The following is a 26,326-nucleotide window of genomic DNA, read 5'->3' as shown; positions in this document are numbered from 1 at the left end:
TTAAATTTTTAAAATTTTATTCCTTATTTTCAAAACTATCATTATTTCATTTTCTTATTGATTTTATTTGGTTATTTTGTTGGCTTCATTTTGAAGAGGCTTTGGATCACTGAAGGTTTGCATCTATAACAGGAGAATATCATTGGTGTGGGGTGTCAATGATGGTGGATACACAGGAGGAAGTTAATCTGGTGCATACCTATAAGGCATATAAATATATTCAAGTGTTCATGGCACACTGTTGAATTGGGTTGAGTTTCAAACAATAACCAAAAGAATACCGAATTCCAATTCTTGGGAGTTCTGCCACATCCTGAAATGGAACAGCAAGAATCCCCCACGTACAGGGGCAGAAACAAGTGAAGGAGAATGAGCCATTGATGGAACCCTGATTTTGATGACTGTACTTATGAACCTTTAGTTTTGAAATTGAAACATAGCCTTGTATTATAGGGTGCCTAAGAGTTACCTACAGAGAAATTCCTTGTTACTCAAATGTGGCCTTTCTCTAAGGCAAACTCAGCATATAAATACATTACCTTCCCCTGGAATGAGACACAACTCCCAGGGATAAGCCTCCCTGGCACCAAGAGATTAATACTAAGCTCCAACTAGAAATGTGTTGCCTATCTCCTCAAACAGCTGTCCTGGAGGCTTGGATAGCGGACTCCCGCCAGATCGCTTTCCTCCCCTCCTTCCCCCCCCACCCCTAGCCTCTCCGCCTGCCCTCTGCCTAGCAACCACCTATTGGAGGGCAGTACCCACTTGCACCAATCCCCGTCCCTATAGACCTAATACCCGCCCCATCCCTAGTAACTGCTTATGGCAGCCAACCACAAGTCCGCCCATGCTTCTGCCAATCCCCTACCACCATGTCTCCCCCCACCCTCCTCATTCTCTATATAACCCACTGTACTTCCTTAATAAAACAGAATTGTGCACAGACCTGGTCTCCGCGGCTTCTTCCTTCTCCCCCCGCCCGTGCGTCCTCCACACCTGAGAGCCCCCGAGGCCATCTGCCGCGACCTCGAACCCTGCTGAAGTGCAGCTCTCCTGACCCCTCCAGCCGCCCCCGTCAGGAAGAGATCCCCCTGCACTCTGGCGCCCAACGTGGGGCCGGTCCATCACGACTGACGCCCCACCCCCGTGGGATCCCGCTCCCACCACTCTGCCGCGCTCTCAAGGTAAGGACCCCCGTTGATCGGCCACCGGCAGCAAAATGGGCGGGCGTCTATCTTCCCGCCAAGCGCCACAAGTCAGGGCACTTGCTGGCCTCTTAGACACTAATGGCATCAGGGTTTCCCTGCGCCAACTGCGCAAAACTGGGATCTCCTTCTACCCTTCAATCCGTGGCTGGCCACCTGCCACCTTTGGAGCCCAGAAACTTACACGCGCCTAATTGATCGCATTACCTCCACGATGGAGAATGACGGCAGATGGTTCACCCCGGGCCTTCTGCCCACGCTCGTGGCCATTCGCGCTTGTCTTCTTGGCACACCTGCTCCGAAAGGCGCCTATTAGTGATGCACGGGGTGACAAACGACCCCTCCATTGCGGCTCTGGAGAGGGGGAGTCGGATCCCGACGACTCCGACACCTAGTCTCTGTCAGATCAGCTTAACGCCGATCTCGAACAGAATCCCCCTAAGGACTGTAGCCATCAAGATGGCAAACTCCCTCCTTCTTCTCCGTCCAAAAAGGGGAAGTCCCGCCGGGGCGCCAAGATGGCAAACTTCCTCCTTCTTCTCCGCTTGAAAGGGGGAAGCCCCCGCCAGAGGGGCAGGCGGGCGGGAACTCCAGCTCCCTATACCCGCCCCTTCCTGTCGTGGCACCATCTTGGGGCGACCCAGAGGGTGGGCTGCCGCCATCCTATAAGCCACTGGAAGTGCCGCGGCCACCATTTGGTGGTCCGCCGGAAGGAGGGCCAGCGCCATCCTGGGGACGGGCAGAGGCAGCGAGACCATCGGCGCCATCATGGGTGGACGCTGACACTTGGACAGACTCTGGGGGGCCCACCGCGCCATGCCGGCGGCCCCCCCACTCACCCGCTCGCAGCGCCGCCGCCTCTCCCCCGAGATCAGCTTAGCCCCGCAGGCTGGGGGCAGCTTCAGTGCACTCCGTGCACTCCGCACCTCTATCCGCTGAATGCACACCTGACAGCGCAGCGGCCCGCATGACTGGTATCCCTTCACTCCCGATGAAATCAAGAACCTCCGGCGCGCAGTGAAGGAGGATGGTCTCGGCAGCCCATACGCTCAGCAACTCTTAGAGGAGCTCGGCACGCAGCTGGTCCTCCCGTACGATTGGGTCTCCCTGGGTCATTCCATTCTAACCCCAGGACAGTTCATTGAATGGAGAGCACATTTCAGGCAGAGGCAGAAAGGCGTGTTGCTGAGAACGCCAGGGCAGGCATCCAAGACCCTACGGATGCGTACACCGGCACCGGACGGTACGCTGACCCCGCTCGTTACCGGAATGCCCCGCCTGGTTTTTGGCTTCAGCTCCGGGAAGTTGCCCTCTGAGCCTTCCACAGCGCCGCCACCTCTCGGCCTCAGAAATTCACCCAGCTGACACAGGGCAAGGATGAAGAGTTCTCTACCTTCGTCTCAAGAGTCGCTGAAGCCTGCAAGCGCAAGGTCGTCAGGGAGCAAGCCCAACTAGCTCTCGCCAGAGAGCTCATCTTAGAGGGAGCGAACAAGGTTTGCAGACAGGTCATCCTCACTATGAGAGACAAGGGGGTGCATGACTGGGTCTTGGCCTGTCACAGCCTTGATCCACAAGCCACCTCTCTAGCCAAGGCTATAGCTACAGCCCTCGCCATCTCTTCTGACTGCTTCAGATGTGGAGAGACAGGTCACTTCGCCCGAGAATGCCCTCACACTCGGCCCACCACGCCGCCCCATGCGATCACTGTTCCAGCTATTCCACCTCACCGCCGAGGACCACCTACCCCGTGCCCCAGGTGCGGGAAAGGGTACCATTGGGCACGTGACTGCCGCTCAACCAGTGCCAACCAGCCGCCTTTAAACACCTCCCGGGACAGGCCTCAGCCCCGCACCCAAGAGGCCAAAATGCCACGCCCACCTCAGCCGTGATGTGGACTGTTCCCATTAAAGGGAAAAAGCCCCTCATGGAGCTTAAAGTAGAAGGCCAGTGGCTAGAAGGTCTACTCGACTCCGGAGCAGAAATTCCTGCATCCCATTTGAAATTGCTGCCTTCAACCACTGGGCCCTTGAGCAAGGGCCGCAAGTCATTGGAGCCACGGGCTCCTCCGACTCCTGGAGGTGCGCCATTGCCATCAAGTGGGAAGACAGAGAAGGTCGCCGTGTCCGCTTCCGCCCTCTCATTCTCTCCACCGTCTCCAACATTCTCTGGGGCCGAGACATCCTCGAACAGATGGGAGCAATTCTCACCACGGCAGCCTCCACAGTCCAAAAGTCCCCCCAATACTAAGCACCACTGTTCGTCTTACACCGCCTGAACCCGTTCCTCTACAATGGGACACAGAGGAACCCATCTGGGTTGAGCAGTGGCCTCTTCCGTCCCATAAACTGAAAGCTCTTGAGTCCCTCGTTCAGGAACAGCTACAAGCAGGACACACTGAACCTTCCACCAGTCCATACAACTCACCTGTCTTTGTAATTCTGAAGAAGAACAATGGAAAGTACCGCCTCCTCCATGATCTGCAGGAAATCAACAGACACATCAAGCCGATGGGCTCACCGCAACCAGGGTGTCCGCACCCCACCGCAGTTCCTCAGTATATGCATGCAGCAACCATCGACATCAAAGACTGCTTTTTTTCTATTCCTCTCCACCCGAACGACTGCCCGCGGTTTGCCTTCACCGTGCCACGGACAAATCACCAAGGAGCAGCGCAGCGCTTCCAATGGAGAGTGCTTCCACAAGGGATGTGCAACAGCCCTGCCATCTGTCAGCTCTATGTCGACCGTGCTGTTGCTCCGTTGCGCAAACGGGCATTTATCATCCATTACATGGACGATTTGCTCGTTGCCCACGAAGACGCTCAAGAACTACAAAGTGTCCTTCAAGACCTTCTTTGTCTCCTCGCCCAAATCGGTTTGGCTGTCCAGCCGGACAAGGTTCGTCTTCAACCGCCTTTTAACTTCCTGGGATTCCACTTCCATCACACCATCACTCCATTAGCACCAGAGCTAATCATCCCACCAAAACTTTCGCTCGCGGAGCTGCAGCAATTATGCGGGCAAATCAACTGGCTGCGGTCTGCGCTCCCCATCACCACCGCCCAGCTCCAACCCCTCTTTTCGCTCCTGCAGACTAAGGGCCAGCCTCCAGAAGCCGTTGCCCAGAAAATTGTCATCACCCCAGCAGCCCAAGCAGCTGTACAGGCTGTTAATGAAGCGCTCAAAAACTGCCGACTCGAGCGCCATGATCCTGGCAAATCTATTCAAGCTCTTGTTCTCCCTACGCGGGGAACACCCACCGGACTCCTCTGGCAAGACAGGCCGCTACTCTGGCTTCACACGGCGAAGAGCAAGCTCCCAAAAATTTGCCTGTTCACTCGAGCATGGATCGCTCTCGCCACCGACCTGATCTACCAAAGTATGCACACCTATGGCGTCCAACCCACTCGAATAGTTTGGCCCTTTGACGCCAGGGCCACCACCAACTTGCTCCAGCATGATGCAGACATGCAAGTCCTCGCCGAAGTGTTCAGAGGTTCCTTTGACAACCACTACCCGCATCACCGACTCCTGCAAGGCATCACTCGACTGCCCTTCTCCCCCCTCTTCCATCCGCTTCCTGCTCGGAAGCCCATTCCTCACGCCGTCACCATCTTCACTGATGCCTCCAAAACTAGCTATGCTGCAATCATCTATACTCCCACAACCAAGAAACCACAGACTCTCCTGTTCGCCAATGCGTTCTCTGTCCAAGTGGGAGAACTGCTTGCAGTCGCCATCGCACTACGCACCTGTGCAGATCAACCACTGAACATCTTCATGGACAGTTTGTATACCTTGCAGGCATGCCATGCCCTGCCCCTCGCCACCTTTTTCCCAACTGACTCACCCATCGACAGAGCGCTCGAGTTCCTTCAGCGTCAATTGGAGTCGAGATGTCATCCGTGGTTCATCTCACAAATCAGAAGCCACTCCGGCCTCCCAGGCCCGCTGACCGCCGGAAACGAGGCAGCCGACCAAGCCGTGCAACCTTCAACCACCCCGTCTGCCGCTCTCACTAACCACATGGCGCCTCAGCCTCTCGACCCTGGGGATACCATCAACCAAGCCAAGCTCCTACACGCGCAGTTCCACTTCTCTGCGCGTTCCATTCACCGACTTTTTCCAGATTTACCCATAGAGACCTGTAAGCATCTAGTGCGCTCCTGCCGCACCTGTGCACCTCTCCTGCCCCTCGGGCCTCTCCAGCCACAAGGAGTCAACCCCATGAATAAATGATACTAATGACAGAATAGTTGAAACTGAAGAAAGAAACAGAGAGAAAAGAATGGGAAAAACTGCCAGGCACTCAGGGAGTTGCATGACAACATGAAATGAAACATATGTGTAATGGGATTTTCAGAATTGGAAGAAAAGGGAAAAGGGGCAGACAGACTACTTGAGGAAATAATATCTGAATATTTCCCAACTCTCACAAAAGAAATGAACTTACATGTCCAAGAACTGCAGTATACCCCAATCAGAATATATGCAAATAGGTCTATTCTGTGAAACATACTATTCAGAATGTCAAACATCAAAGATACAGAGAAAATCCTGAGAACAACAAAGGAGAAGTAAACCATCGCATACATGGGGCACTCGGTAAGACTTAATGTAGATTTCTCATCAGAAGCCATGGAGGTGAGAAGACAGTGGTATGATGCTATTAGGAGACTGAAAGAGAAAAATTCCCAACTGAGAATTTTGTATCCAGCAAAATTCTCCTCACAAAATTCTCCTCACATATGAAGGTGAATATAAAATATTCACAAAGAAACTGGGAGTTCATAAAAGAAAACCCACCTTAGCATGGAAATAGTACAAGAAGCCTTAGAGCCTGAAACAAGACTAGAAGAGGGGATTTGATGAGTATAGAGAAGGAATAGTAGAAAAGATAATCAAAAGAGTAAAAAGACAGCTGAAAACAAGACATAGCAAATGAAAATCAAAGAATAAAATGATGGAAGTAAATAATGGATTTACAATAAGTGGTTTTTGGTATTACCACATAGTTGTGCATTCATCACTTCATCACTTCAATCATGATAAGAGCATTTTCATTCTTGCAATAATAGTAAACAAATAAACAAATTGGATGAATTGTATGCTTTATTAATAGGTATCAATAAAATTTTTCTGAAAAAATGTATGTAGGAAATAGTTTATAAAATTTTTTTTTTCAAAAATAATGCATTTAAAGTAATATCATTGAATGCAAATGGGTTAATCTCCCCAATCAAAAGATATAGGATGAGAGAATGGACAAAAAAACACAAGCCATCCATAGTCTGCATATAAGAGACTCACCCTAGACTCACAGATAAAACCACTTAAAATTGAAAGGTTGGAAAAACATACATGAAACAAATAGTAACCAAAAAAGAGCAGGGGTAGCTATACTAACATCAGACAAAACAGGCTTTAAATGCAAGAGTTATAAAAGATATAAAAGGCCATTATATATTAATAAAATGGACAATCCATCAGGACGATATAACAGTCATAAATATCTATTGCACCTAATCAGCATACCTCAAAATACATGAGGCAAACTCCGAAACTGAAGGAAGAAATAGACATCTTTACAATAATCACTGGAGACTTCAACACAATATACACATAATTAGATAGAACAGCTAGAAAGAGTATCAACAAGGAAACAGAGACCTTGAACTATATGACAAATGAGTTAGACATAAAAGATATATAAAGAACATTGCACCAAAATTCAGGCAGGTATACATTCTCCTCAAGTATGTATGGAATTTTCTCCAGCATAGACCACATTAGGGCACAATACAACTCTCAGTAAAAATAAAAAGATTTAAAGTTTATAAAGTAACTTCTCCAATCATAATGGAATGAAGCTGGAGATCAATATTAAGAAAGAAGTAAATTCACAAAAGTATGGAGGCTAAACAGCACACTTACAAATAATCAGTTGGTTAAAGAAAAAATCCCAAGTGAAATCAGTAAACATATTGAGAAAAATGAAAACAAGATCACAAATTAATGAAACTAAGGGATACGGCAAAAGCAATTTTGAGAGGGAAATGTATAGCACTAAAAACCTATATTAAATAAGAAAAAAAGAGCTAAAATCAGTGATATAACTGGATAATTGGAAAAACCAGAAAAACAACAGCTAACTAATCCAAAAGTAAGCAGAAGGAAGTAAACAATAATGGTTAGAGCTGAAATCAATGAAATTAGAAAAGACAATAGAGAAAATCAACAAAAGCAAAAGCTGGCTCTTTGAGAAGATCAATAAAATTGATAAACCCCTATCCAGAATAACAAAGAAATAAGAAAGATGCAAATAAATACAACCAGAAACGAAAGGGGGATGTTACAACTGACCCCACAAAAATAAAAAGGAGAATATTGAGGAGCAGGTGAACAAGAGAGATTGTCAGGTACATGGTTGAAACTATAATGTTGAGAAAACTCTAGAAAATATAATAAGGAAGGGTTACTGGTTTAAGTTGTTTGATGGGGGCATGTGGCACAGGGTGCACTTGGGGCAGACTTCTAAGGAGTGTATAAATGCTTATCTTTTCACAGTGTGTTGTATCAGTGGGTGGAGACTCACACAATGAGTGGGAAGTTGTATCCCCATCCTAGGGAGGGCTGATGTCCTCAAAGAGAAGGGAGGGTGTCTCTTGAGAGCATGGGTGGCTCCCAATGGGGAAAGACAGATAAGTGCATCAAGCCCTCAGCATTGTTGCAAGTATCTATGAATCTTGTCTTTCAAGCAGTGAAGCTTGGGAGTCACTGTGGACCCCAAAGGAAGGGGGTGAGAGTAATACAATAGATGGAAGCAGTGGTAACTGGGGGGCAATGGAAGTGTTCTGCATGATAGTGCAGTGATGGATAGAGACCATGTTAAATTTCACCAAAAATTTAAAAGTGTATAGTCTAAAATGTAAACCATAATGTGAACCATAATACAACCATGATTAGTAACTAATATTTGTACATTAGTTGTAGCAAATGTAACCTCCACATGTGAAAAGATCATGGCTGGGAAACAGGGAAAAGGGGAAGGATGTTGGATATATCGGAGTCCCTATATTCTATATGTGACTTTACTGTGAACCAAAACTTTTTTGGAAACATAATAATAAACAGATATAAAACACTGAGGAAGAAATGGAAAAGATAGCCTTGCCACTGTCCACGAAGGACAACATCCATTAAAGTAATGAAATGCAAAATGTCAAAAAAATTTTATGATATTTTTAATTTTTTAAATTCCCCAATTTATTTTTTACTTTATTTTAGTTTTTCTAAATTATTATGTATTTTACTTCTAGTCTTTAAACAAATCATTACTATTTATTTTCCTATTAATGGAATTCGGCAATGTATTAGACTTCAAGTTTTGGATCAAAAGGGGTTAAACTATGGTAGGTGAGGAGCATTGGTGTGGGGTGTCATTGATGGTGGATATATGGGTGGGAAGGAATTCTCCAGGGCCTCAGCTGAGTTGCAACTCCTACTCGCTGGTTCGTTGGACTTTCCCAGCTCAGCTAACAGGGAGGTGAAGATGGTCAACCATCACACCAGGGAACCAAGAATGCCTATAACTGCAAGCAGAAGAATTGTATCCATCATCCATGTGAATCTAAGCCCCGTCTTGATCTAAACGTGGAGAAAGTGACCACAGTAGTTGCTGAGGGCAGGGAGAGGGAAGAAGAGAACTGATGTAGGGGCATTTTTGAGACTTTGAGTTGTTCTAAATAATATTGCAGAGTCAGATGCTGGACTTTATATATCCTATCATAACCCATTGAATGTACTGGGGGAGACTGTGAACTACAGGGTAAACTATTATCCATGTGGTGCAGCAGTGCTCCAAAATGTGTTCACCAAGTGCGATGAGTGTATCACAATGAGGTGGAGGTTGTCGGTGTGGGAGGAGTGGGGTGGGGAGGTGGGTGGTATATGGAAACCACTTACGTTTTTTAATGTAACATTTTTTGAGATATATATATCTTCAAAAATATACAATTTACAAAAAATGATGGGGGTGGGGGTGTGGGGAGTGGGTTATATGGGAACCTCTTATGTTTTTTAATGTAATGTTCTTTGTGATCTATTAACTTTAATAAAAATTTTAAAAAAAGGATCAGGACCAGATTTTTTTTTTTTTTTTTTTGCTTGTCTTTTAAAATTTTTTTTAATTCATATTAGTCTCTGGTTTTTTGTTTTTTTAAAGATTTATTTATTTATTTATTGCCCCCCGCCCCCCGCCCCCATTGTCTGTTCTGCGTCTATTTACTGCGTCTTCTTCTTTGTCCACTTCTGTTGTCAGCAGCACAGGAATCTGTGTTTCCTTTTGTTGCGTCATCTTGTTGCATCAGCTCTGTGTGTGTGCGGCACCATTCCTGGGCAGGCTGCACTTTCTTTCACGCTGGGCGGCTCTCCTTATGTGGCGCACTCCTTGTGTGTTGGGCTCCCCTACGCATTGTTGAGTGTTTATTGTTAATGAAATCATGGTACATTTACAGTAAGTGACCACACTAATGTACAGTTACAGTATCATACAATATTACAGCAATAAAATAATGCCTATTCCTTTGTACATCCAGCTCAAAGCAGCTAGTGGAAAATATTTTCTAGGATTTCAAGCCTCCAGGGGCTTCTCAAGGTGACTGAAGTGATGCCTCCTAAATGTCCAGGGCTTTTGGTGAATAAATAGTTTCTAAGGTGTGGCCAGACAGTTGAAGGAGGTTATAGCTAGGACAGGCTGCCTGTAATTCCCCCAGTGTCCAGCCCATAAATACTAGTGTCCAGGGCTGAGGTGCTCTCTGCCCGGGAAAGCCCAGAGCCTGCAGGAGGGAGGGGCAGGGCGTAGCAGGGCACTCCTTGCGTAGCAGGGCACTCCTTGCCCTCAACAGCACTGCGCATGGGCCAGCTGCACACAGGTCAAGGAGGCCCAGGGTTTGAACTGCAGACCTTCCATGTGGTAGACGGACGCCCTAACCACTGGGCCAAGTCAGCTTCCTGGTTCCTTGCTGTGATTGTTGACAATCTTCACCTCCCTGTTAGCTGACCTGGGTAAGTCGAACGAACCAATGAGTAGGAGTTGTGACTCTGCTGAGGCTCAGTGCTCAGCTCTGCTGAGGCTCAGGGCCCAGCTGGAACATGGCCAGTTTAGTGATTCAAGTCTCCGGAGTATACAGAAACCCCAACACCAACCACAGGTTTAGTAAAAGTGACAGAAGAGGCATGTGTAGAAAGGTCACATCTAAGTCCAAGGATATCACACTCAGGAGCACAAATTCCAAAATAAGGACCTTTGACAAGACACTGAACTCCAGGGCCATCTGCCATGACTGTAGAACCTGTGTGCCTCCATAGCCCTCAGGAGCACCAGTAAAAGGGGTTGTATCTACTTTGGCTGTCTCTGGGATCCTGCTGAGATGTGCATAAACACGAACCCTCTGATGACCTTCCAGATCTTTTTGAAGTCTCTTGGCCTTATGAATTCATTTGTCTTTACCATCTCCCCCTTTTATTCAAGGCAGAACAGATGAATTCTACAAAGCATTTTTAAAAGAATTAACAACTATCCTGTTTAAACTCATCCAAGAAATTAAAGAGGAGAGAAAATCACCCAACACATTTACTGAATCCAACATTACCCTAATTCCAATGCCAGATAAAGCCACTACAAGTAAAGGAAATTACAGAATAATTTCGCTAATGAACATAGATGTTAAAAAATGCTCAACAAATACTTGCAAATCAAATCCAACAGCATATAAAAAGACTTGTACACCACAATCAAGTGGCAACTATTCCTGCAAGTCTGGTTTAACATATGAAAATCAATTTACTTAATGCACCACATTAACAAGTTTACAGAAAAGAACACACGATCTTTACAATCAATGCAGAAAAGGCATTTGACAAAATTTAGCATCCTTTCTTGATAAAAACAATTCAAAGATAGGAATATAAGGAAAATTCCTCAATATGGTAAAAAGCATATAAGTAAAACCCACAGTCAACATTGAACTTAAAGGGGAATGTTTGAAATCTTTCCCTTTAAGACTGGGAATGAGACAAAAATGGCCACTGTCAATGTTGTTTTCAACATGGTTCTAGAAGTTCTAGCTTAAGACATTAGACAAGAAAAATTTAAAGGCATCTAAAGAGGAAGTAAAACTTTATTTGTGGATAAATGATCCTAATTTAGAAAAACAACTTGAGCAAATAAATGAGTTCAACAAAATGGCAGGATACAGGATAAACAAGCAAAAATCAGTAATGTTTTTATACACTAGTATTAAACAATCTGAGGAACAAATAAGGGAAATATACATTTATAATAGCAACAAAAATACTCAAATAGATGTGCATCAACTAAACCAAAGAAGCATAGGATCTATATGCAGAAAAAAAAAATTTTAATTTCTAAAAGAAATTAATGAAGACCTAAACAAAGGGAAAGACATTCTGTGTTCATGGATTGAAGGACCTAATATTATGAAGATGTGAATCCTACCCAAAGAGATTGATAGATTCAATGCAATACCAATCAAAATTCCAACAGCTTACTCTACAGAAATACTAAAGGTAATTACCAAATTCATTTGGATGGAAGAATAAACACAAATAGCCAAAAGCATTCTAAAAAGAAAGAATAACATGGGAGGAATTTCATGATCTTGAAACATATTATTACAAAGCTACAATAGTCAAAACAGCATGGTACTGGCAAGAAGATAGACACATTGTTCAGTGGAATAGAATTGAGAGTCCAGAAATAAACCCTCACCTCTATGGCTAACTGATTGTTTACAAATCTACCAAGTCCAAGTTAACAGGATAAAACAGTCTTCAATCCATAACCAAATGAATGAAAGAGGACCCTTACCTCATTCCCTAGATAAAAATCAACTAAAAATGGATCAAAACCTAAATATAAAAGCCCAGGACCATAAAGCTTCTAGAAGAAATTGTAGGGAAACATTTAAAGACATTTTGGTAGGTGGCGGCTTCTTGGACCTTATACTCAAAGCATGTGAAACAAAAGAAAAAAAGTTAAATCAGACCTCCTCAAAACTAAAAGTTTTTACACCTCAAATGACTGTCAAAAGGGTAAAAAGGCAGCCAACTCAATGGGAAAATTTTTGACAATTACATGTCTGATAAGGGTTTAATATTCATTATATATAAAGAGATGGTACAGCTCAACAATAAAAAGTCAAATGACCCAATTAAAAATGGGCTAAGGACTTGAAGGACTTCTTTGTCTAAAGAAGAAATACAAATGGTAAAAAAATAAAATAAAATAAAAAAATATTCAACATCACAATTATGGAATTGCAAATCAAAATTACAATGAGATATGACTTCACACCTATCAGAATGGCCACTATTAAGTCAGAGAACTACAAATGTTGGAAGGGATGTGGATAATAAGGAAAATCTATTCACTATCAGTAGGAATGTAGAATGGTACAGAATCTGTGGAGGCCTGTTTGGTAACTCATAAAGAATGTGAATACAGATTTGCCATATGACCCTGTAATATTATTACTATATACCCAGAAGAATTGAGATCAATGACATGAATAGATATCTGCACAATGATGTGCATAGCAATATTATTCATGATAGTCAAAGTTGGAAACAACCTAGGTGTCCATCAACCAATGAATGGATTAAGAAACTTTCGTATATTAATGCCATATACTATGGTATAAGATGGCATATTATGCACATGTAAGAAGAAATGAAGTCATAAAGCATATGACAACATGGATGAAACTGGAGGACTGTATTTTGAATGAAGCAACCAGACACAAGAGGACAAATGCTGTTTGCTTCACTACTCTTGTGAAACATATTGTGTGATTCCATTTTTATAAAATGAAAATATAAATAAATTGATAAAGATTAAATTAGATTTGTGATTATGTAGGTCTGGGGAAGGAATGAAAAGGGAAATGGACTTCTTCTGTTTGAAGTAATGAAAATGCTATAAAAAATTTTTTATCATGATGAATGTACAACATTGTTATGCTAAAAGTCATTGATTATACACTTTGAATAGATCATATGGTATGTGACTATATCTCAATAAAACAGCTTAGTAAATAAATAATTCTGCATGAATAGCCAGAAATAACTATTTATTTATTATTATTAAAATAATGAAAATGCTCTAATAATGATTGAAGTGATAAATGCACATCTATGAAATTATATCAAATACCATTGATTGTATACTTTGGATGAACTGTATGCTTTATTAACATATATCAATAAAATTTATTTGTTTAAAAAATATACTGTGAACAAGTGGGTAACAACAAACTAGAGTATGTAGATAAAATGGACAAATTTCTAGGAATGTACAAACAAATTACAGTGAGCCTTAAAGAAATAGGAGACCTATACACATCAATTGCAAGTAAAGAGATTGAAACCATCATCAAACAACTCCCCAAAATGAAAAGCCCTGGACCAGATGGTTTCACAGGTGAGTTCTACCAAATATTCAAAGAAAATTTAGTACCACACTTATTCAAGCTCTTCCAAAAAAACTGAACAAGGAACACTACTGAACTCGTTCTATTAAACCAATATCACTCTAATATCAAAGATATATAATGATATCATAAAAAGAAAATTACAAACCCATTTCCCTAAAGAATATGGATGCAAATATTCTCAACAAAATACCTGCTAACTGAATATAATAACACATTACAAGAATTACTCTTCATGATCAAGTGGATTTATACCAGGCATGCAAGAGTGGCCCAACACAAGAAAATCAATTAGTGTAATATACCACATTAATAAATCAAAGAAGAAAAATCACATGATCTTTTCCATTGATGTTTGACAAAGGAAAGACTCCTTTACTGATAAAAATGCCACAAAAGATAAGAATTGAAAGAAACTTTCTAAACATGATAAAAGTCATATATGAAAACCCAAAATTAATATTGTAATCAGTGGTGAATAGTGAAAACTTTCCAATTGAGATGAGGAGCATGACTAGGATTTTTTGAAACACTGTTCTTGAATATAGTGCGAGATGTTTCACCTAGAGCAAATGGCAAGAAAAAGAAATAAAAGTCATCCAAATTGGAAAGATAAGTAAAACTTTTGCTATTGACAGATAATATGATCTTATACCTAGAAGACCCTGAAAAAGCTATAACCAAGGTGCTCGACCTAATAAACTATTTCAGTAGACTGGTAAGATACAAGATAAATATCTAAAAATCAGTGGTGTTTTTATATATTAATTTCCATTTACTTTCGCATCTAAATGAATTAAAAATTTAGGAATAAGCTAAACCAAGGATGTAGAGCACTTGTATTCAGAAAACTACAATACATTGCTAAAAGAAACAAAAAAGGTGAAAATAATTGGAAGAACATTCCATGCTCATGGACTAGAAGACTAATTATTATTAAGATGTGTATTCTACCCAAACTGATACATAGACTCAATGCAATCCTGATAATACTTCCATCATTATTTTGGAAACAAACAGAAAACACAATTATCAAATGTATTTGGGAGGTTTAGTAGCCTTAAATAGCCAGAAACATCTTAAAAATTAAAAGTGAAGATGGAGAAATTTCACTTTGGACTTTAAATGATATCACCCAGCTAGAGCAGTAAAAGAACAGTATGGTACTGGCTTGAAGATAGACACAGAGACCAATGGAACCAAATGGATGGTTCAGAAACAATACATCTATGATCAAGTGATTTTTGACATGGCTGTTAAAGCCACCCAATAGGGGCAGAATAATCTATTCAAGAAATTCTGCTGGGAGAACAGGATATCCATAGCCAAAAGTAAGAAAGAGGACCTTATCTCAAACTTTATACAAAAATTAACTAAAAATGGATCAAAGGACTAAATATAAGAGCTAGAAATAAAGTTCCTACAAGAAAATGTAGGAAAACATCCTCAAGACCTGGTGGTATGAGGTGGATTCTTTAACCTTACACTGAAATAATGAGCAAAGAAGGAAAATGGGAGATAGGGGACCTCCTCAAACTTAAAAACACTTTCATGATTCAAAGGACTTTGCCAAGAAAGTGAAAAGGCAGCCCACTCAATGGGAAAAAGTATTTGGAAACCCCATGTCCAATAAGGGTTTGATTGCCATTCTATTTAAAGAGATCATTCAACTCAACAACAGAAGAGCAAGCAATCCAATTTTAAAATTGGGCAAAAGACTTAGACATTTCTCAAAGGAGGAAATACAAATAGCCAAAAAGGACATAAAAAAAAATGTCCAATATCACTAGTTATTAGGGAAAATCAAATCAAAATGACAATGAGATATCATCTCACACCACATAGAATGTCCATTTTTAAAAAACAGTTAAGTGCTGGAGAGGATGTGGAGAAACAGGAACACTCTCATTGGTGGGATTGTAAAATGGTGCAGCCTATGTGGAAGACAGTTTGGCAATTCCTCAGGAAGCTAAATATAGATTTACCATATGATCCACCAATTCCTCGTCTAGGAACATATTCAGAAGAACTGAAAACCGTGATGCAAACAAACATTATCACAACAATGCTCATAGTTGCCAAAACATGGAAGCAACCCACATGTCCTTAACCAAAGAACATATAAACAAAATGTGGTATATAGATAGGATGGTATTCTATGCTACTTTGAGAAAAAATGAAATTGGGAAACATGATAATATGGATGAACTTTAAGACATTATTTTAAGTGAAATAAGCCAGTGACAAAAGGACAAATAATGCCTGGTCTCACTAATATGAATCAAGTATGAAGAATAAGTGCTTGAAGTTAAAACCTAGAGTAAACGATTTTAGGAATTAAAGAGGAGGGCTGAGAAGGTGTGGAAGATTTAATTGACTGTAAATGTGTGGAAATGGGCTTGACGGTAACACATAGTGAGTAGTACTAATGTAGCTGGTCTACAAGTGGGATTGAGGTTGAAAGGGTAGTCTCAGCATGCAAATGTGAACTGAAAGAAAGCTCTAGAATAATCTAGGGGCTGAATAACATAGTGAATCAAGAGGTGACTGAGAATTGTAGTTAACAGTACAAATACAAAAATTCCTTCCATGAAATACAAAAATGTACATCACTATCGCAAGGTGGTAAGATGAGAAGAATCATGGAAAAATACAATTAATGTAACTATGGACTATTGTTAACAGCAATACTGTAATATCCTTGTATCAATGCAAAGAGGTACTGTGTTCATAATAGGTGGAATGGAAAAATATACAAAATGAATGCTACAGACCACAGTTAGTGGTAATAGTCTCATGATATCTTACAATTGTAACAAGTTTTCCATAGCAACATACTGTGTTGATGGATGCTTGTTGAATGGGAATTCCACATATGTTCATGACTGTTATGAAGTTTCACAACTCCTTAATAAAAATATATTTTAGAACAAGAAGTACAATTATCTGTATTCTGAAATGACATGATTTTATAAGCAGAAAAATCCTATAGCAACCACACAAACACATATCTATTTACACTCATGCACACACACACCAACTATCTATTCAAGATAACACATAAATGTAGTAAAGTTTCAGGGTAAAAGATTAACATGCATAAGTCAGTTGTATTTAGGCAAACAAATTGTGAGAATCCAAAAAGAAAATTAAGAAAAAAATAATTTTCAGAGGCATCAAAAATAATAAAATTGCTATGAAAATTGTAACCAAGGTATTCAAGATGTGTATAATATCTATAAAATATTGCTGAAAGAAAATAGAGGACCTAAATAAATGGAAAGATATCCCATTTAATTGAATGGCAGATTTAATATACTTAAGGTGGCAATTCTACCCTCAAAACATTAGTAATACAATGAATGCTTACAAAATCTCATAGCCCGCTTAAAAAATAAATATAATAATAAACAAAAAACAAAACAAACAAGAAAATTCTTGATCTCTGAATGAAAATTCTCTAATAATGATGGACATGAATGCACAACTCTGTGATTATACCAAATATCACTCACTGTACCCTTGAGATGAATTTTATCCTTTATTAATATGTATCGATCAAGATGATTTGTTTTAAGTAAAATAAATGTAAGAGCTTACCCTTGAAATCATGGAATTATAAAGATACCTTAATAGATAAAATACTGAATAAAAGCAAAACTAGAAGATTTCCAATCCTATATTTCAAATCCTATTATAAATCTACATTTATTAAAATAGTGTGATATTGGCATAAAGGTAAAGATCTAAAATGACAGAATAGAATTCACACTTCAGAAATAAACATATACATACATATATAATCTATTTATTTTTAACATACATGGCACCAGGGTCCTGCACTCAGGAAAGAATACTGTCTTTACAACATGGTGGTGGAATAACTGGATATGCACATGCAAAGCAAGAATTTTGAACTTAACCTTAAATAATTTGTCATTTAGAGATGTAAATGTAAGAGCAAAACTATACCATACTTACAAGTAAATATAGGGGTAATTCTTATTACTTTTCATGTGGCAATTGATGCTTAGATAAGACATTAAAATCAATAAAAATAAAAATTGACACATGGTTTTTCACAAATATTAAAAACCTTTTAATTAAAGGAAACCCTCTCAAGAAAGTAAAAATGATAACCTACAAAAAGGAAAAAATACGTTCCAATCATATATCTGAAAAAGGCCTAATATCACAGAATGTATATTTTTTTAAATCCCTTACCCTTGAACATAAAGACAAATCATTTGATTAAAAATGGACAAGGTATTTGAATAGATAATTTTTCAAGGAATATATGCAATTGGATAACAAACACATGAGTTAATGCTCAATATTATTAGGGATATGGAAATCAAGACCAAACATGACATCACTTCAAACCTGCTGGGACAGTTATACTTTTTTGAAAGTCTAAAATAACTGTTGATGAGGACATGGAGAAATTGGAATCCTTGTACATGGCTGGTAGGTATGTACAATGGTACAACCACTTGAAAAATATTTATGCAGTTCTTCAATAAGATATACACAGAATTTGCTGATGATCTAGCAGTTCTCTTCCTTGTCAGATACCCGCAAAATTGAAGAAAGATATTCAAGTAATTGTGTACAAATGTTCATACTAGCATTATTTATAATAATAGGTAGAAACAACCCAAATTTCTATTACCTAATAAATGTATAAGCAAATTGTGTTATATCCATACATTGGAATTTTGTTGAGTCATAAAATGAAATGAATTAATGTATAAGGTACACCATGGAAAAGACATGAAAACATATTAAGTATTTTCAAAACTTAGGCCAAATCGAAAAGGTCAAATTTTCAAAAGATTCCATTTACATATAATATCCAGAAGAGATAAATCATTGGAGACAGAAAAGTAATGAATGGTTGACAGGGATTGAGGTGAGTTGAAAATATGGAATAACTCCTTTTGTGTGTATGAGGTTTCCTTTGGAGTTGATAAAATTTTCTGTAATTAGATAAATCATATGTTGCCTAGGAGTTACCCCGAGGGCCTCCTTGTTGCTCAAATGTGGCTTCTAAGTCAATCTCAGTATATAAACACACTATCTCTCCCCAACATGGAACAGGATTTCTGAGGATGCGCCTCCCTCGCACTGAGGGATTATTACCAAGCACCAACTAGCAATAAACCTGGAAAAAGGCCTTGAACAAAGTGGGGAATGGTAAATACAAATGAGTTTTTATGGCTCAGAGATCTCAAAGCGAGCCAGGAGGTCATTCCAGAGGTTACATTTATGCACAACTCAGCAAGATCTTACTGCCACAGTAAATAGTGCCTCAAAGAGTAGGGCTCCTGAGGACTCTAGAAGTATCTAGACACTATAGGCAGGGCAGACAGCTCAAGAGTTTGGCACCCTGACAGTGGGCCTTACTTTGGAATTTATGCACCTGATTGTGACAGAGCTGGACTCATCTGTGGTTTCCCTACACATGGCTCTTCTGCCTCTTCTATTTGAAGCTATAGTTAGTATTATACTTGATAAGTGTATGCCCAAGACACTTAAATCTTTGGTCTGTCCACATGGCAGTTGGGTTCTGAACGTCAGCAGAGTTGTAAAACCTACTCTCCAGTTCATGGGACTCACCTAGGACAACAATGTGATGATGAAAGACAAAATCCATACCAAGGAACAGAGAGAGTCTGCAACTGCAAGCAAAATAGTTCCATCCATCTGTCCCAAGGGATCTAAGTCCCCATTCAATTAGAGGCAGAGTAGGCATGACCATCCCAAAGTCCTCAAGATTGGGGAATGAACAATGGACTAAAATGGACTTACTATTAGTCTGTTATAAACTTATCATTTTAGCAATGAAAGAACTTTTAGCATTGATGTGGAGGGAGTGGCCAGTGGAGGTTCTGTGGGGAGGGAGAAGGAGGAATTGGTGTAATATGTGGGCATTTGGGGGGCATTGGAATTCTCCTGAATGACTTTGCAATGACAAATACAGGTCATTATATATTTTGTCATAACTAATAAAATTGTGCATGACAGAGTATAAGCTATACTATGAACCATAATCCATGGTCAGTGGCAATGCTTGAATACGTGTCCTTAAATTATAACAAATGTACCACACTAATGTAGGATCTTGTTAATGTGGAATAGTGTGGTAAGGGGAGGGAGTGGAACATATGGGAATCCCCTGTATTTTTATGTAACAAAATATAAGTCAAAGGCTCTTTTTAAAATAATTGGAGGCTAGAAGCTGTATCAATCTAACAAAATGGCAAGATCTCACCAAAGACAATCTGAAATTACCATGTACATTTTGGGAAATGTCCCAATTAGACAAAATTACTCATTACTCTAGAAAAGGACTGCCAAAACTAAACAGCTAAATGGAATGCCTACTATGTTTAATACTCATAATTTACTAAGAAATTCAAGAAAAATAGTTTCTTTAAAGGACTCTTTGCAGAAGAGAAATGAGAAAGTGTAAGCTCAGAGGAATTTTATGTTTTCTTTTGTGTCTGACAAATGGCTAAATTAGTTTTAATTGAAGCTATAAGATCTGTATTGTGTCTGTCTGTATGTTTGATGTATGACACTTTCCTACCTCTGAATATTATTACCAAAGTAACTTATGGAATTCCTTTAAAGAGCTCTATTCAAGTTGGCTTAAAGACAAATACACACATACATAAATCAATACTCATATAATTCCAGAAATTGAGGAAAACAAAATTCTAATATTTCCAAAGAAAACAAAGAATGCATAGAAATGTAAATTTCCTAAAAAAATTAAACTTGTTTTAGACAGTATCATTGCCAAACTTGTTACTTATTAGCTGAAACAAGGAGGCAATTTTGCCACTCCAACATCACCTGTTGTACCTGGGTAAATACTTCTGAGGAACCTGAGGCACAATTGCATGAAATAATTCAACAGACCCCATTGTTTAAACAGATAATGCCTTCCTCAAGGGCCTGATTTGACCACATTGATTTCAGTTTGGGCAAATCATGGGCTTAGGAAATAACTTTGATGTATGCAATTGGGCCTTTTATTACTCTAGTACTTATTGCAGTCTCCCTGGAGTACTGTTTTCACTCAAGGGTTTTGAATGTGTGTCCCCAGCCACTTGTGATCCAGCAAATGATTTATGTCTAGGATGACATAAAAATGATGATCATGGAAAAACGGGTATCATGACCATCTATGAGCCCAACATGAAAATAATCTGCAAGTACTACACCAAGACCTTAGGCAGTAACTGAAAATGGGCTCAACACTTTACATTATTTTGATCACAACTCTTAATGGCCAGATCAAACTGGGTACCCTAGCTGGAGTCCTTCATGCTAAACCCTACATCATCAAACTGAAACTTAACTTAGTTTCTACCTCTTTTAAGTGCTCCTTTCCTCAGAAACTGAAACATAACAACCTGCCATAACTTGCCAGGTTATTTCCTCTCCTCCTTCTCCAGGAATCTTGATCTGTTCTGTTTGTTTTTGTGCAGATATTTGTCCCCAGCTCCGATGATTTGTTTAAATTCTCTTCCTCAGTCAGTGCCCCATTTTTGTTACACTTTTCATTTCTGGGACTCTCGAATCTAGTAGGAGTTCAGTTTCTCTCCATTTTTCTCCGTGAGGCTTTTCTGCCAAACACTTCTTCCCAACTAGGTTATCCTGCCTCTGAGAGTTAGACAGGGTAATTCCAGAAAGGTGGGACCCCCAGAAGAGTCCATTCTGCATTTAATGAATTCCACCAACACTAACTATCTGGATTGAGGGACTGCACCACTAGGCCATAGCCATTCTGCTGCGATTTTACTCCCCTTCCTCCTAAAACGGGGGCCTTTCTGTTTTCAGCATTCCTCAGCAGCTTGTTTTCAGCACTAGGTCTCTATGAGCTTGTCTCTGTACCTGGGTATGAATGGGGTTCTGTCGCACTGCTGTGAGGGCCTCTAAAATCTGTTCCCGGGTGAGAGGGATCCAGGCCGCTGGCTGTCTCTGGAGAACTCCCAAGCTGTGCACGGACCCGCTGAGAGGGAAGGGAAGAGGACCGGTAGGTCCGAGGGGAGTTTCCTACCTGATGTTTCTCTTTCTTCAATTCAGCATTTGTGGAGCCCTCCAGTCTCTTCCATTCTCCAGAGTCTCACGGAAGGTGTTTCCAGGAAAAGACTGCCGTCGCTTGTTGATGACGTCACCCCTCTGCCACTGAATTTTGTTAAAGAGGTAAGAACCCAGGAACTGTTTTTGGGAAACAGTCGCTCAACCACTGATCGACGTCTGCTCCCTAATGAGAGTGAGTTTTTTCATTTGTTTGTTTTGTTTATAATAGATACCAGGGATTGAGCCCTGGACCTCCCTACTTGGGAAGCAGGGAAACACTTCTCTCATTGATTTTTCTAACTTCATCTCAAGTTCAAAAAATAAAATAATAGACAAAAGGAACCTTAACAATTTAGCCAAGCATTAGTCTAAAAAATTCTCTCTAGTCACCTTTATCTAATTTAATCCTAAAAACAAACTCAATTGTTTATCCAATGTTAAGAAAGATAAATAAATGCTTCCCCCTTCTCCCTCCGGCTCTGGCCAGGAGGGCGAGACCCGCGTGGCGAGGAGGCGGGACCCGTCGGGGCTGCCGCAAGCCCCGCTCCCTCCCGCTCCCCCGGTTCCCGCCGCCGCCGCCGCTTCCTGGGCCGAGTCCTCCCGCAGCCCCGGCGGCGCCAGGTGCCTTCAGGGAGGCCCGTGCTCAGTCCGCCGCCTTAGCTGTCCGGGGCTTCTCGTCCCGCCGTGGGGATGGCGCCGCGCTCCGGCCAGCAGGAGGCTCAGAAGCTGCTCGAGCAGCCCCAGCTCCTTCCGTCCACGCTGCGGAGGGAGGAGGACGAGCGCCCTGCAGAGCGCGAGGCCAGGGGTCGCTGAGGTCGCGCCCTCGGCTGGGCCCTGCAACAGCGACCCTCCCGTCCCTCGGGGCTGTCCCGCCCGCCCCGGCTCGGCTGGAGGGAGGGCGGGCGCTGGGCCCCCAGACCCACTCTCCCCTCCGGAGGCGGCGGGAGGCCAGGTCCGCAGGCGCCGTCCCTGGTTCCAGCCTCCCCTGCTCCCGGCTCAGGGCAGAGCCGGCGCCCGCGGCTCGGTGCTGGGGCTTGCTCTAAGCTCGGGCTCTCCTGGGCCGTGGCCCAAGCCCGGGTGGACGGAACACGGCCCGGCAGTGCTCAGGGTTCAAGGGTGGTTCTCTTCCCATCTGATCACGTAGCTCCGCCGTGAGGCCGCCCTTAGATCTGGTGCCCTGCCTGGCCCTGCCCTGGGACCCTGCCCTTCCTCCCGGTGCTCGGCTGCCTGGTTTTCCAAGCCTGCCCACTTGTCAGGTTCTTGAGAGGGAATGGTGATCTTTTTCGTTGGGTTGGAGTGTTATTGAATAAAGTTATTGGTTAGGCATCGTTATTAGTAGTAGTAGTAGTAGTAGTATTCTTTTTACGTTTTAATATTAGTCAGAATGAAAAGGAATTCCAATACTTGAGCCTCTTGTACCGTGGGCCTATGTTACTGAAGATCTTAATAATTAGATACTTTCTGACCAGCTGTTTGGAAGAATATGCGGACACATACATACTCTCAGTATGGGTTATTCTGGGTTGTGTGATTCATAATTGTTGAAGGCTCATTTATAGGTCCATAGATGGAAAAGTCCTAATTTTAGTGTGTTTTGCTACGGCCTTTGAAATAAGCTGTTTTCTGTCCATAAAAAACAAAGATACGTGAATTATTAGAGATAGGTTAAATGACCCACGCCTCATTCTTAATGAAGAAATTGAAGAAAAAAGTTTAATCTTATTCATATTTTATAAAACTAAACATATATTTTTCCTTTAGTAATAATATAGTACCTTCTTTACCATTTCTACAAAAATAATACAATATTACTCTTAACTATATTCTATAAATTATATTAGTTGTATTTTTCCTATTTATCACCAAATTCTTAACATCTTGTAGTTGAAGAACATTCTTGTATTCATATGTATTAACCACAATTCTCATCTACCACCAAAATCACTATGTTATACAGCCCCTAGATTACCCTTATGCTATTTGATTCAATTAACATTAACTTCCCTAGACTACCTCTTTCAAGTACAATCCCAGGCTGTAAATAAGCAGTGTGTGTAATAGTGATTATAATGTGCTAATATCAACTATCCATTACAAAAATATTTACAATAGGCCTTATTAAACATTCTGCATACATTCAGTATCATCTCTCCTTCTTAACCAACATTCTGTCTCCTAGCAACCTATACTCTATAATGTAATTCCTTAAGTTTACTAATTGTATTTAGTCCATATCACTAAGAACATAAAATATTCATTCTTTTGTTTCTCTTATTTCACTCAATATAATATCATCAAGATTCATCTTTGTCACATGAATCCTGATTTAATTTCTTCTTATACCCAAATAGTATCCCATAGTATGTATATACCACATTTTGTTTATCCATTCATCAGTTGATTGGCATTTAATGTTTCCATCTTTTAGCAATTGTCAGGATTACCACTATGAACATAGGTGTGCAAATATCTGTTAGCATTCTTACTTTCAGTCCTTGCTAAAGCATAGGGCAGTTTCTACATTTAGCTTCCTGAGGGAGCATCAAATCATCCTCCTCAGAGGCAACACCATTTACATTCCCACCAACAGTGAAGGACTGTTCATATTTCTACACATCCTCTTCAGCACACATAGCTTCCTGCTTTTTTAAAAATTACCACTTTATAAGGCATGAAATACTATCTCATTATAGTTTTGATCAGCATTTCCTAATTCCTAATAGCAGAGCATCTTTTCATGAGCTATATTGTCCATTTGTATTTCTTCTTAGAAAAAAATGTCTATTTAACTCTCTTGCCCATTTTTAGTTAGGCTTTTGTCTTTCTGTCATTGAGTTTTGTGGCCTTTTGATATAACACAGAAATAAAACCCTTGTTGGATATGTGGTATACCAGTTTGATATGGTTGTGAATTCCAAAAGTAGATATTGGATTATGTTTTTAATCTGGTTTTACCTGGGCATGATTAAGTTATGATTAGGGCTTTGATTGGGCCACATCATTAGGGCATTGGGCCTCCACCCTTTGGTGAGAGGGGACTCACAGATAAAATGCATGGCAAAAGACAGAATTAGAGGTTCTTAAAGCTGGAGTTTTGGTGTTGGAGTTTGATGCTGAAATCTTAACCTGGAACCCTGGGAAGTCAGCACACAGAGGAAAGAGAAGCAAACCCCAGGAAGAAAGGAACCTTGAACCCAGAGAGAAGCAAGACCCTGGAAGGTAGGAGCCCAGGAAGCCTGTGCCCTTGTACCTGTAAACAGCTGTCTTGCTCCAACACATGAAAATAGACTTTGGTGAGGGAAGTAATTTATGCTTTATGGCCTGGTATCTGTAATCTCCTACCCCAAATAAATACCCTTGATAAAAACCAATTTCTGGAACTTTGCATCAGCACCCCTCTGGCTGACTAATACATTATGGTTACTGAAGATTTTCTCCCATTGAGTAGTCTGCATTTTCACCTTCTTAAAAACTTGTTTGAAACACAAAAGTCTTTCATTTTGAGGAAGTCCTAAGTCCTATTTATCTATGTTTTTCTTTCATTGCTTGTGTTTTGGGTGTAAGGGCCAAGAAACCATCACCTACCTCAATATCTTAAAAGTTGTTGCCCTATATTTTCTTCTGGGAGTTTTATGATTCTAGATTTTTACATTTAGATTCTTGACCTATTTTGAGATAATTTAAGTTAATGAGGTGTGAGGTAGGGATCCTTTTTTTTATTTGAGATATGGGTATCCAGTTTTCCTAGCACAGTATGTTGAATAGGCTGTTCTAACTCAGCTGGTTTGGTTTCACTGTATTGTCAAAAAACACTTGACCATAGATGTGAGGGCCTTTTTAACTCTTGTTTCAATCCTGTCAAACAATCTTTATACCAGTACATGCTGTTTATTACCACTTTGGGTAAATAATATGCTTTAAAGTCAGGAAATAAGAATTCTTCAACTTCCTTCTTCTTAGAGATAGTTTTGACTATTGCGGAACCTATGTGCTTCAAGATAAATTTGATAACTGGCTTTTCCAGTTTTACAAAGATGGCTGTTTGAATTTGTATTGGGATTACATTAAATCTATAGATCTTTTTGGGTAAAATTGATGTCTTAGTGATATTTAGTCGTCCAAACCATGAACATAGAATGTCCTTAAATTTATTGATATCCCCCTTGGTTTCTGTCCTTTGTCATTTATTCCTAAATATTTGATTATTTTAGTCAATATTATAAATGAATTTTTTTTCTAATTTACTCCTCAGTTCACTCACTAGGAGTGTATAGAACTCTATTGATTTCTTGCATATTAATCATGTATTCTGCAGCTTTGCTAATGTTGTCTGTTAGTTCTATTGTTTTGCTGTAAATTTTTAAGGTTTTTCTAAGATACGATCGTATCAGGGAATAGTGAAAGTTTTACTTCTTTTGTTCCTATTTGTGTGCATTTTTATCTTTTACTTGCCTAATTGCTCTACCTAGAACATCTAGCACAATATTGAATAACAGAAAGAGTGGGCATCCTTGCT

The 26,326-nt window shown here is 40.6% G+C and overlaps 1 protein-coding gene and 1 long non-coding RNA gene across 3 annotated transcripts in view; one reads left to right on the top strand and one right to left on the bottom strand.

Moving 5' to 3' along the window:
• Window positions 1–22,014, bottom strand: part of LOC101442735 (zinc finger protein 596-like) — a 146,057-nt gene extending 124,043 nt beyond the window's left edge. For both annotated transcript variants that reach the window (XM_058307769.2, XM_058307770.2), the window contains exon 1: window positions 21,788–22,014. The gene's annotated coding sequence lies outside the window, so the exon portion shown is untranslated. The remainder of the gene's footprint in view (window positions 1–21,787) is intronic.
• LOC139440135 (uncharacterized) overlaps window positions 21,937–26,326 on the top strand; it is a 63,310-nt gene continuing 58,920 nt past the window's right edge. The window contains exon 1 of the long non-coding RNA XR_011650199.1: window positions 21,937–22,003. This is a non-coding gene — a long non-coding RNA (uncharacterized lncRNA). The remainder of the gene's footprint in view (window positions 22,004–26,326) is intronic.

This window comes from Dasypus novemcinctus, chromosome 12, assembly GCF_030445035.2.
Source record: "Dasypus novemcinctus isolate mDasNov1 chromosome 12, mDasNov1.1.hap2, whole genome shotgun sequence".
Taxonomy (NCBI): domain Eukaryota; kingdom Metazoa; phylum Chordata; class Mammalia; order Cingulata; family Dasypodidae; genus Dasypus; species Dasypus novemcinctus.
Note: the sequence above shows the minus strand (reverse complement) of the source record. Positions and strands in the feature narration are given on the sequence as shown.